Genomic DNA, 12,673 nt, shown 5'->3' with positions numbered 1-12,673 from the left:
TGGGTGTCACACCAGCCCCCTTACGTGTGCAGCCTTAGTTCTGACCGTTCAGAGCCCCACGGGGACCCCAGGACTCGCCCCGCACCAGACCCCGCCCGTGGCAGGGGCACCCCGGCTCTTCCCCACTCTCTCCTGAACCAACTCAAATGCCCTGAGATACCTCCACTCCCTCGCCCTTCTGCAAAACAAAGTGGTACTTGACACCCTTCTGCAGAGAGGCAGCCTAGAGAAGCTGAGAGCCTGTGTTTGATTGAACTGGCTTAAGTCTCAAGTAGCCAGTGGCTGGGCTTCCTAACCGGCAGTCGGTATGTGAATGAAGGTGCCGTCACCACGTTATTCGGGGCACCTCCACCATTCACGCAAGGCCTTGCGGGATTTGCACACGTGGTGTGACAGCCCAGCAAGTTAACTGGCTGCCCTGCCCTCCTGTAGAGTCAGACCCCCTCTGGATCACCAGAACCAGACTTGGTTGTGATAAACCGGAGCCCGGGGTCTCAGGCCTTTGGCCCTGCCAGTCCCCCTCCGTGGCACCCACTGTAGTCCCATCCACCCCGGCGCCTGCCCACTTTAAGAGAAACACCTGACGCCCCCCGGAGGGAGAGCTTCTCCCAGTGCTGCCCCCCACATCACACTGGGCAAGAGTGAGGTTTCACTTGTTTCCCAGGGGCAGTGGGGCGTGATTTCAGACTACCCGCGTGTGTGTTGCTGCGCGGACGGCTGTCAGGGCTCGAGTGGCCACGGCTCCGATGCGAGCCAGCCCTGCTCACTAGTGGCGTGACCCAGCTCTGCTCTGGGGTGGTGGCCTTGCTTCACTGGGTGCCTCCAGCACAGGAGGGATCTGATCTGCACTCGTCCTCTCCCACGTGGTTTGGTGGCCCTCACCGCTCCGAGAGCCGTGGGATTCTAGAATGGAAAGGACGCCGCAGGCCCTGAGTGACGAGGAGAAGCCACCCGCAGGCTCAGGGCGTCACCGGGAAGGGACCCGCCAGCTGCAGCCGAGCCCGCGGTCCCCTGAGGACACCGCCAGCACTCTGTGTCCCTGCCCGCGTCCGTGTTTACAGGGGACTCTCGTGTTCACGCTTTATATTTTATGTTGGAGATGGGCGGCCACTCTACGATATTTATTACGCTTTCCAGACTTTCTGAATAGATTTTTTAAATAAACATGGGTTTTATGAAGTGTAATATTTTTCTAGCATAACTGTGATATTGGACTTTCTATACCGTCACGAGTAACAGTCTGCAGGTGAGCTTCTTACCAGGCCCTCCCCCTCCCCTTGCACCGCCTTCCGGCTGCTCCCGCCTCTGCTGCCACCAGCTGGCCTCTTCGTGGGGGCGGGCGGCACGGCCGTCCCCCACCCTGAGAGCTGTGCGCGCACGGGGCCGCGTGTGCGTGCACGCGTGGGTGTGTAAGCGCGTGCCCAAGTGCGTTGTGTGATGCGCGTGTGTGTGCGTTTGCACGTGTGAGCCCATGTGAGCACGTGTGTGTGCGTCCGCTCCCCGTGCAGCCCGGCAGGAGACGGGGTGGTCATGTTGGTAGTGAAGCAGGTGGCCTGGGTGGGCTGCTGGGCGCCATACCCACGGTCTCTCGCGGGTGTGCCACCTGCCACCTCACGCCCAGCTTTTCTTCGTACAGTAATAAAACAAGAAGCTACGCTGTCGGTCGTGAGCTCTGCAACCTAATTTCTTCTTCCCTCTTGGTCAGCTCCTAACCTGCGTGTGTCAGCCGGTGGGACCCCCCCACGCACACATCTCTGCCATCGTTTTGGGGCTGCTTCCCCAGCAGCTGAGGGATCTTCCCAAGATCCTACAGCCTCACGGTGCTGCAGGTGGAGCGCTGAATTTCAGGGCCAACGATAACGCCCAAGGAATTCTTTCTCCTGCTGCCCCAGAGCGTGCTCAGGAAACGCCAACTGGAAGAGATTGAATTGGAGAAAGCATCTCTTCCATCCGACGTGCGTTATCTTTTATTGCCACTGTGGAGGTCACAAGTCCGAGATGGGTCCCATGGGGTGAAATCAGGGTGTGGGCAGGGCTGCATTCCTTCTGGGGGCTCCAGGGGAGACCTTTCCAGCCCTTTCCCAGTGTCCCTCCAGCCTCAGAGCCAGCCGCAGGGGCCGAAGCTACGGTCCTCACATCTGTCACCCACCTGGAGCACCCAGGACACGCTCCCTTCTGTAAGGCCAGCTGGTTAGCGCCCTGAATTGCCCCTGCCACCTCAGCTCCCCTTTGCCCCGGGACCAGCACGTGACATCTTTGCGGGGCCCGTCACTCTGTCTGCCGGGCCAGCGAAGATCTGGCCACACGTTTCAGCCTGTGTGTGGTTCACAGGGGGATGAGATTCAGGAAATGTGTCGCTTTGGGGCTTTGCTTTCTCAGAAGCTGACAAGTTACCTGCCGCAGTCTCGTGGATGCCGGACCGAGACACGAGACTCCGGGTCAGAGCCCAGCCACCCCCATAGCAAACAGCGAGACCCCGTGTGTGTCAGTCCCCGGGCCCCCCCGGTCTCACGGGGGTGGTGGAGTGTGGCCCAGGCCGAGGGTTGCCCAGAGGGCTGTGTGACAGCTGGGGCCCGACTTGGGAAACACCAGTCATTTATAAAGGGCTGCAGGCAAACATCCATCCTTTGCCCGGGACGGGGGCGCAGTCCTGTCTCCCCGGCTGTGCAGTGTCTCGGGGGACGTCCCGCTAACTCAGCCGCAAGCGCACACATCCATCTTTTGCAGGATGTCACCTAGTCCTCCAGGTGCCTTTCATGCAGAGCGTTGTATCTATACTTGCAAATCCAACTTGCCACTTGTCCTGAGTAATGCCAACCCAGACCACTGGCCGTATTTGCTTCCCAAGATGCTGGAAACGTGGTGCGGGTAAGGGAGCCTCGAGCCTGGGCTCCTGGTTTCCAAGGCAGCCCCCGGGTCACCCAGTTATGCCGCCCACCAAATCCCTGGTGTTTTATCCTGTCTGTGACCTCCTAGGTAAAATGAGTAAATCTTGTGTACGAGGGCAGATGGCAGGGCAGCTTGTGACTCGGGATCCCAAGTCAGAGGCTGGGCCTGGGGTCGGGCTCTGCTGCCAGTGTGGTGTGGACACGTCCCCATCCCAGGGCTCGGATTCCTTGGCCGTACAAGGGTCGAGGGCACCTCCACTGATGGGAGGACAACCGCCCCAGCCGTTTCAGCTTGTCAGTGCTTTCACATAGTGACAGTCATTTCATCCCTGGCATGTGGAAACTCAGACTAAACAGATGATCCCTCATAGCAGAGATTCACTCAATCGAAACACATTTCCTGAGCTTGGACCACACTCCCATCGCCGTCCTAAGAGGTTCCTCAGCCACAGGGCAGGGCCCTCCTCTGGTGACGCTACGCTTCCAGCAGGGGAGAAAAAGCAAACCAGTAACAGCACACAAACAGTAGATGCCAAGGTGGCGAGCCCTCTGAGGGAAAAGCAGAGCGGACCAAGGGGACTTGCCATTTTATTCAGGAAGGGAATTCAGAACGTGCACTAATCCTTAAGATTTGCTGGTTCTCCTCAGCAGCAGATGTTACCAACCTTTCAATGTTGAGCCCATGACTTTTGAATTTTATTTCATTGATTCCCTGATAATGGCTATAATTCAGGATCCAAAATCAAGAACACTCGTTTACGACATACGTCCGGTGTGGGCACGTGTTTGTCCTTTACCGTGGTGAGGAGAGACATCAAATAAATGTTTGGCAGAGAAACCACCTTCACTGTGCTGTTTTCGTCACACCCGAGCTCGGGCAGGAAAGCCGCGATCTCCAGTCACAGCTGTGACTCCGGAGCTCCGGAGCGTCACTGTTGGCAGCAAGTTCTGTTCATTTCGGTGTTTTCCCCAAATTTTAGCACACGGGGTTTTCTTTCTCGAGGGAATAGGAAGCCAGTTTGGCCCCTGATCTCAGCTCTCCTGGGTTCTGCTTTGGGCTGAGGGATGGGTGATTGTGAAATTGGAAACTTTGATCACGTGGAGACACGTGAAAACCCACAGACTTTCAAACCCTGCTTCTTTATGGACTTGGAAACTGGATCGATCAGGTTTGTTTTTAGTCCTAAATAACAGTTGAATAAGTAAGTGTTCAGACTAAAGAAAAGATTTGCTTAAGAGAAATTGAGAGCAGAGTTAAGCTCTTCACATAACTTTAAAACACGTTTTTAGAGCCTAAGGTTTTGCTAACAACGTAAACTCTCGCCTAGTTACAAAACATCCCCAGTGAAACCTGGAAAGCATCCAAGGAAACCCAGACTCACATAGAACTCGATCTAAAAGACTTTGATATGAGCAGTAGTGAAAGTTTAATGTCTAAGCCCTTGAGAAGATTAATGATAAAATAATAAACGTTGGCCTCACAGGAACCGGACAAGCGACTGTCCCTGACATTTTAGACAAAAGGAAGCCAGAGGTCAGTACGCCTCCCAGACTACAGTTCACAGGCTGGGACTCAGGCTCCCACATCCCCCGAACGTTCTAGTGACTCCAGACTTCCGTTTCCTCCAACAAAACCTTCCAGGACAGCCTGCGGAAATGGGAGAAGGCAGTGACCCCTGGGCGGGGGTCTCAGCCTCCTGACAGCTGATGGAGGCGCTGAAAGGGGAGGGCCCACCACAGGGGGTGTCCAGTGCTGTCCAGGAAGCTGAGCCACTGTCCGGGAGGTTCTCCATCGGACGGCTCTCGATCTACTGGTTCATTCACACAAACATTTCCTGACACCAGCTCTTCGCCAGGCGCCAGGGAAGCAGACAAAGCTCTCTGCTCTCCATCAGCCTTTTTCCTAGTGAGGGGAATCAGAAGAAACAAACCACACAGAGGATGTGGCTCTCAAACGGTACTGAGCATTGTGGGAGAAACAGAGGACAAGGTGGGCAGCGGTGGGCAAATTCAAACAGGCTCGGAGGAGGCGTCACTGGTGGGTCAGCACCTGGCGGTGGGGGGCAGGTACTGCAGGGCAGGGAGAGTCACGTGAGTTCATTTCCTCCCCGCAAAGCTTCACTACAGCCTCAGGCACAGAGCAAGGGCTTTCCGTGAGTTTGCAATTGTCACAATGTGCCACTAGAGTGCAGTGTTGAAAGTGTCCCCTCCCTCCCCGGCACCCCTCCCAGATCGCAGCTTCCCTGGGACGGTGGGGGGAAGGCAGCTGTCCCCAGTCCTGCCCCTGGTTCCTTATACCCGGTCAGGGACTGCCAGCCTGAGCTCTCGGCAGATCTGGGCGTCTGAGATCTATGTCAACGTTGCCAAAAGCTGTGTGAGGAGCACAGATTTACACACCAGGAACCTACACGGCAACACGTCAGGCTCCTCTGGGCTTTGGTTGGTTTACATTAACTTTAATTATCTCACACGTAGGGGAAATTTTAAATTTTCACTTTTAAAATGCTCCTGTAGAGGAGCAGAAAAGTTACTTAACAAATACATCTTCATTAGACAGTCTTTCTTAAAACAGGTCTATAGGAAAACCAATTTCAAAAAAGGTCCTTGATGGTGAAAATGGCTGTGAATCAATGACTGGTAACCACCAAGGAGAGATGCTCAGACAATAGATTTGGAGCATACCTGTAGTTTTAAAGCATCCCTGTGATTTCATGGATCGGCCCTGTTGGAGAAGCAGAATACCATGCGTGGCTCTAAGTTCCAAAAACAACCAAGTCCTACCCTGGCTGGACACCCAAGCTGCTGGCCACTACAGGCTGCTCGTCGCCACGCGGACGTTTGCCAAGCACTTCATCTTGGTTCATCAATCCTGAACCTGCATCTTCACCCCAGCCTCCCAAAACTTGCCGCTCCTTCCTGATCCCCGAACTCAGTGGAGACACTTTGACTCACACCATTTCCAAAGGATCCATCCAGAGATGGATCCATCCTTTTGTCCAGAGCTTCTCCCCCAGCCCTTCCCGCATCATCAACCTTCAGATCCTGCTGGTTCGCCTCCTGAGCCGGGGCTTCCTTTCATTCCCGTTATCCCCGCTTCTCTCTGCTCACCTGGGCAGCCGCAGTGACCTCCTGACTGGGCTCCCCGCTGCAGCACTGCCCCCCAAGCCCATTGTCCACGCTGAGGCTTAAAATTCCATCAACAGACAGTGGCACCCGTAACCCTTCACTGTGTTAAAGGAAAAGCTTCAGCAGCTCTGCTTCTTCTGGAGAAAGTCCAGCCTATTTATCTGGTATTTGACCCCCATGACCTTGGCCGGTGTGTTCTCAGCTAATCTCGAGGCGCACCCTACCTTAAGTTTATAATTCCGTGCCGTCCAACAGGGTGCACTCCCATCACGGCTGTCTATTTAAATTTAAATTGCTTAAAATTAAATAAAAGCCAAAATTCGGTTCTGTGGCCACACCGGCCACATTTCAAGTGCCCCACGGCCGCAGGAGGCCAGGGCTCCCGGGTTGGACAGCCCAGATTCTCGAACATTTCCATGAAGGCAGAAAGTTCCACTGGATGGCACTGTTCTAGCACATTGGTCAGGAGTCTTAGTTACAAACAAGAGAATCCACTTTAGCAAGTTTAAGCAGAAAGGGAATTATTATAGAGGAGTAAGTACCTTGCAGAACTTTCCGGAGAGCAGGCCTGGAAGCTGCACGGCCAGAGACAGCTCACTCTACCCCCTCACCCCAAGGCTGCTGGCAGAGCCGTGGTGGCTCCCTGGCCACCTGCTGCGGCCAACGCCCTCCCTCACTAGCATCTGAACTGGCTGGGACTCTGTCTTTCTTTTCGTCCGGGCCTGTGTCGGGCGTTCTCTGCCTCTGGCAGCTCTCACTGTGTGGTCCCCGGTCCCCCATCAATATTCCCCACTGGGCGAGCTGTGCGTGGGATGCCTCCTCCCTCCCCACTGTAGCAGGAGCACTCATCCACCGCCGGCTCATCAGGAGAGGTAACCACGCGGTGACAGCTCTTGGCCTGCGATGCAGCCTGGTGGCATCTGACAGACCGGCTTGATAGAGCTGCATTTGTGTCCCCGGGGACACACTCTCTCCTCGCTCCCCACTTGCAGCGCCCAAAGGCACAGGCAAAGCCAAGACACGGGTTGCTCATGGCCCACTGGGTCCCACCAGCACCTGCGCCCCTCATTCTCCAGCCCCTCGGGCCCGACAGAGAAAAGCCCCAGAACTGCGGTGTCTCAGTGCCCACCACCTGGGCCGGGGCCACACCCCAGTCCCCGCACGTTGACCTCTCCGCGGGCGGCCCCAGCACTGTCCTACCCTGACACCAGCACAGGCCTTAAGGAAGCTGGGCAGGACCCTGAATCCCGGAGGCATCAGCCTTCAGGCAGAATTCCTCGGGCTGCGGGCTGAAGCAGCAGACGGTCCAGGGCGCCAGGGGCCTAAGGTCGGGGCGCCCGCCCACTCGGTGTCTGGTGGGGACCCGCTTCCTGGTTCAGAGAAGGCTCTGGTCCCTTCATCTTGTAAGAGCCCCTCCCCACATGATCCCGTCTAACCCTAAGCCCCTCCCAGCGGCCCCCCTCCACATGCCATCACACGGGGGTTAGGGTTCACCATATGGATTGGAGGGGATGCGGCATTCAGCTCCCCGCGTCCCCTTTGCTCCGAGCCCCTTGGGCAGAAACGACACTGGGCGGGTCCATGGTGACGGGCGCTCGTGAGCCCACAGCTGTTGTGTGAAGAAGCCTGATGGGGGCCGTCTGATCGCACAGGGCTGTCTAGGAGCTGGGCTCACTCAGCCAGTCCGGGAGGCCTCCCCGGAGGCCATGTGGAAGGTGCCAGGGGGCGGAGACACCAGCTGACACGACACACCTGTGCTGGGCGACCAGCCCGGTCCCTCACCCCGACTCCCAGCTGTTTCTCTAACAAAAGGAGGTTTGGTCCTCTCTGCCATGTCCTCTGCCCCGACACCCTTCCCTAGCGGCTCCTGCTGGGGCTTCAGGCCTCAGCTTCTCAGAGAGGCTTTCTCCCATGATCCCACCCAAAGCAGCAGCGGGCCCGCCTAGCCCGCCCTGTCCACGTCCTGCTCTGTCTCATCACCCTGCCTGCCCCTCCTGGCGCTTGGCAGAAGCGCATTAATTCGTTCTCTTTGTCTCCTTGTCTGTCTGTCTGTCTGTCTGTCTCTCTGTCTCTGCTGGAATGTGAGCAGAGTCCTCATCTGTCTGAGTTTCCCTGAACCTTAGGTGCGCCACCTGGCATCTCCTGGGCTCTCAGGCAGCACCCGTGGGACGGATGGGGACTGGAGGGGGACCAGCGCAGAGACGGTGGCGGGGTGGGGGGGGCCATGTAAGATCTGGGGTCACTAGATAGAGAACACCTCCCCCTTCCGCTCCCCACCCCACCCAAAGTCACTGGAAGACTTCAGGTCCACAGCCGGTACCAGCCGTGTGTGAAAATAGAAAAGCACATTCCCTCTGGCACCTGGAAGCCACAGGCTCAAACCCTGGGCTATTCTGAGCTGCGTGAGGACCTGTCCTGTCTCAGGGGCGTCGGTGAAGGGAATGTGGAGTGAAGTTGGGGCCGTCCTGTTTCTCTCCCCAGGGGGGAGCTGCGTGACACGTGGGGACCACGAGAGGTGCCTCACAGGTTCCCTCTCTCTCTCTCTCTCTCTCTCTCTCTCTCTCTCGGTGGAAACGTCCAGAGTAACTCTTATTGCTGTTGCAGGCAACGCCTCCTTCAGCTAAATGACCCCAGGACACTGGCGTTTGCTTGATCAGCATAGACTCCTGTAAGGCTGCATCTTCTCTTTTGAAGTGTAGACCTAGGCCGAGGATAACAGATGAGGACAGAGCAAATATTAGCTTTTAGATTCACCACTCAGAACTGCAATCCAGACCACAGGGCATGGCCCATGTGGAAGTGTCTTTGAGGTCAAGTCAATAGACTTAACCCAGTCAAACTTTAACCCATTTTGTGGGTGAAAGATTTCTGAAGAAATCGATTGATCTTATCCTGGGTTTCAGTGTTTGTGACTCTACTGATAGGGTATGCACTTCAACTATGCCCCAATGCCACCAGCTACTTTCATCTGTGTCCTTGTTCCCATTTAGAAGATGTGTTAACTGAGGCCTAGTTGGAGCCGTTAGAATCCAAGCTCCCAGCCCACTGGCTTCAGCCTGAGACGAGGCACCGCTGTGGAAAGCTGGCAGAGCTTGTGGGGTGTTCCGTAGGTAAAACAGGAAGAAACCAGGATGGGGCATCAGAGGAAACGGTCTGTAATGTGTCTCGAAGAAACTAGCAACTGACACAGCAGGGTGGGCACTGCATGTTATGATAAAGAAAATTCATATTCATGAAAAATTGGTGGCAAGTTGCCAATATTATGTATTCAGAATACACCCATCTTTCAATTGCTCGAAACATCAAAAGGTAATAATAATAAACGGATCTAAAACGCACCTAAACATGTCGAATATGGAATGAGATATGAAATGAAGGAAGATGGCACGGGCTGGTCCAAGGCTGAAGCCACGTACCAGGCCAGCAGCTGACTTGCAAAGGTAGAAAGAATTGTTGCCAATTCGTGGCCTGGAAAATAGAGCCCAAGGCGGGCATTTTGGGGTCTTTTAGGGCGTCAGCTACAGGTGAAAAAAACGGGTGTAATTTCTAACACAATGGATGGCGCTCCAACTATGTTAGCGGAAATCAGGAATTTTGGGGAATTGTTTATTTATTTATTTTGGCTGCACTGGGTCTTCGTTGCTGAGTGCGGACTTTCTCTAGTTGTGGTGAGCGGGGGCTACTCTTCGTTGCGATGTGTGGCCTTCTTATTGCAGTGGCTTCTCTTGTTGCGGAGCATGGGCTCTAGGCCCACGGGCTTCAGTAGTTGTGGCACGTGGGCTCAGTAGTTGTGGCCCACGGGCTTAGTTGCTCCACAGCATGCGGGATCTTCCCGGACAAGGCCTCGAACCTGTGTCCCCTGCATTGGCAGGCGGATTCTCAACCACTGTGCCACCAGGGAAGCCCCTGGAATTTAAAAACATGACACTGATGTTTCTCTTATTGCTTTGTTCCGTTGCATGATGCGTATTGAAAATATTCGCATCCGGTTTTCTGAAGCAGACACTGCAAAGGGTGTCATAAATAGTTTTTCTTTTAATTGTTCCTTAAATGTGTGCCAGTGCTATAACCCATCCTCAGTTTGATGGTTTTGTTGAAAGAACCCATTAAGGACGAGGAATGTAATGATGTGTGCCAATGCTCACTGGTAGAGTTTTACTCCTACTTTACCTCCAGTTCAAGGATTTCTTGAAATAAAGGGACTGTTGGCCAGATATTCAGTAATCAAAGGCAACAAACAGCTGTGTGATTTGGGTTTTCTCCCCAGCATCACACTGCATATGAATGAGCTAAACCTGAAGCTTAAAAACTTCACTTAAAATGTGAATTTAGGGGGGACTTCCCTGGTGGTGCAGTGGTTAAGACTCCGCGCTCCCAATGCAGGGGGCCTGGGTTCGATCCCACATGCATGCTGCAACTAAGAGTTTGCATGCTGCAATGAAGACCCGGCACAAGCAAATAAATAAAAAAAAATTTCTTTAAAAAAAAGTGAACTTTTTCACATCTGTGTCCTAGCTAGACTTTTTGCAATTGAAATTTTTGGACTACAGATCAATAATAATGATTTTACAAAGCTTTCCTAACATGAATACATAGGCAGGACATTTTAATAGTAATAAACAGCATTATGTAAATTAACTGCAAAAACTACCCTCAGACTAAAGAGATGCTTTTCCATTTAGACAATAACTAACCTTTTTTTAAAAGATTAATTTATTTACATTTTATTTTTGGCTGTGTTGGGTCTTTGCTGCTGCACGCAGGCTTTCTCTAGTTGCAGTGCACGGGCTTCTCATTGCGGTGGCTTCTCTTGTTGCGGAGCACGGGCTCTAGGCGCAGGCTTCAGTAGTTGCAGCACATAGGTTCAGTAGTTGTGGCTCGCGGGCTCCAGAGCACAGGCTCAGTAGCTGTGGCGCATGGGCTTAGTTGCTCCGTGGCATGTGCGATCTTCGCGGACCAGGGCTCGAACCCGTGTCCCCTGCATTGGCAGGCGGATTCTTAACCACTGCGCCACCAGGGAAGTCGGGCAATAACTAACCTTTGACCTTAAGGTTAACACGACTGAGTTGAAACAAGAGTAGGTGAATTTAAATTGAACTGATGTAATTTTGAATTGTCAATGCACATGCAAATGTTAAAGGAAAATGATTTCTTTTCTTTTTTGGTTCAGTTTTGGAAATTTTTTCAGTATGTTTGGAACAACTTGGGTGTGTAAATATACTTTTTTAAACTGTAAATGCTATGAAATTTAAATACAGATCAAATATTGCCAGTGAAAATTTAGCATCTGAATTAAGATTAATTATAAGTGTAAAATACACACCAGATGTTGAAGACAGTACGAAAGAAGAAAATAAAATATTTCAGTGATATATGTTATTGATTATATATTGAAATAATATTTTGGATATATTGGGCTAAATAGATGCATTATCAAAACTAACTTTATCAGTTTCTTTTTACGTTTTTAATGTAGCTACTGAAATACTCAGAGCTTGGGTTGTGGTTCCTGTTACACTTCTACGGGGCACTGCTGATCTGGACCGTCCTCCTTCCTCAGGCCAGGGAAGAGAGGGCTTCCGTTGTCCTGTTGTCCTATTAAAATGTTCCACTTACTGGAGAAGCTGGGTCACTCCCTCACTAGTTTCCCTTGACTAGTTCCTCTAGCACCTTCATTTCCTGGGAACTCGAAGATGGACCCACATGCCTAATCGGATTCAGGTTCAAGATGCGGGGTGGGGGGTGGGGATACTGTAGGCCAGGTGCTGCCGGGAAGCACTTAAGAGTCAGCTGTGATGCTGAGTAGGTCCAGCTGCATGCCTCCTTGCAAATTTGCACTTTCCCCTTTCAGACCAGCAAATAATCCCTGGGATAACACTGCTGCCCTGCGAGCCCCAGTTCCCGTTCCTTTACTGAACAGGGTTAGAGTCCTTGATGATCTTTGTCTGAATCAATATTTCACTTGGGATTACAGACTGTTGTTCTTTTAATTCTGCCATTCCTTCATATTTATTAGCTGGACTCATTCTGAAAAGAAGAGCTTTCCTTCATGACTAGGGCTGTCTGAAATAGTTCATACAGATAAATGCTTCTTCCCCTTTAATTACCAAGAGTTGGCGTACTGATTATGACAAAGGGGTTTCAGGATTTTTGCTGTTTGCTTTTCTGTGCATCTTTTTAAAGATTTTTTTTTCTGTTAAGTTTTAAAAAATAACTTTATTGGGATATAATTCACATATCCTACAATTCATCCCTTAAAAGTGTACAAGTCCATGGTTTCTAGCATAGTCACAGATGTGCAACCATCACTACAACCAATGTGGGACCATTTTCATCACCCCAAGAGGAGAGCGTAGACCCATTAGCATCTCTGTTTCCCCAACCCTCCCAGCCGGAGGCAGCCACCAGGCAACTTACTGTCTCTACAGATTTGCCTACTCTTCACGTAAGTGGAATCACAGGACATGTGTTCCTTTGTGTCTGGCTTCTTGTACTTTAGCAGTGTTTGCAAGATCTGTCCATGTTGTAGCACCTGTCAGAACTTCATTTCTCTTTATTGCTGGACAATATTCCATCTTATGGATATTCCATATTTACCTCCTCACAGCTAACTAGACATCTGAGTTGTTTTCACTTTTTTGCTATTATTTACAGGGCTG

Source organism: Neophocaena asiaeorientalis, unplaced genomic scaffold (assembly GCF_003031525.2).
Source record: "Neophocaena asiaeorientalis asiaeorientalis breed wild unplaced genomic scaffold, Neophocaena_asiaeorientalis_V1.1 scaffold649, whole genome shotgun sequence".
Classification (NCBI taxonomy): Eukaryota; Metazoa; Chordata; class Mammalia; order Artiodactyla; family Phocoenidae; genus Neophocaena; species Neophocaena asiaeorientalis.
Note: the sequence above shows the minus strand (reverse complement) of the source record.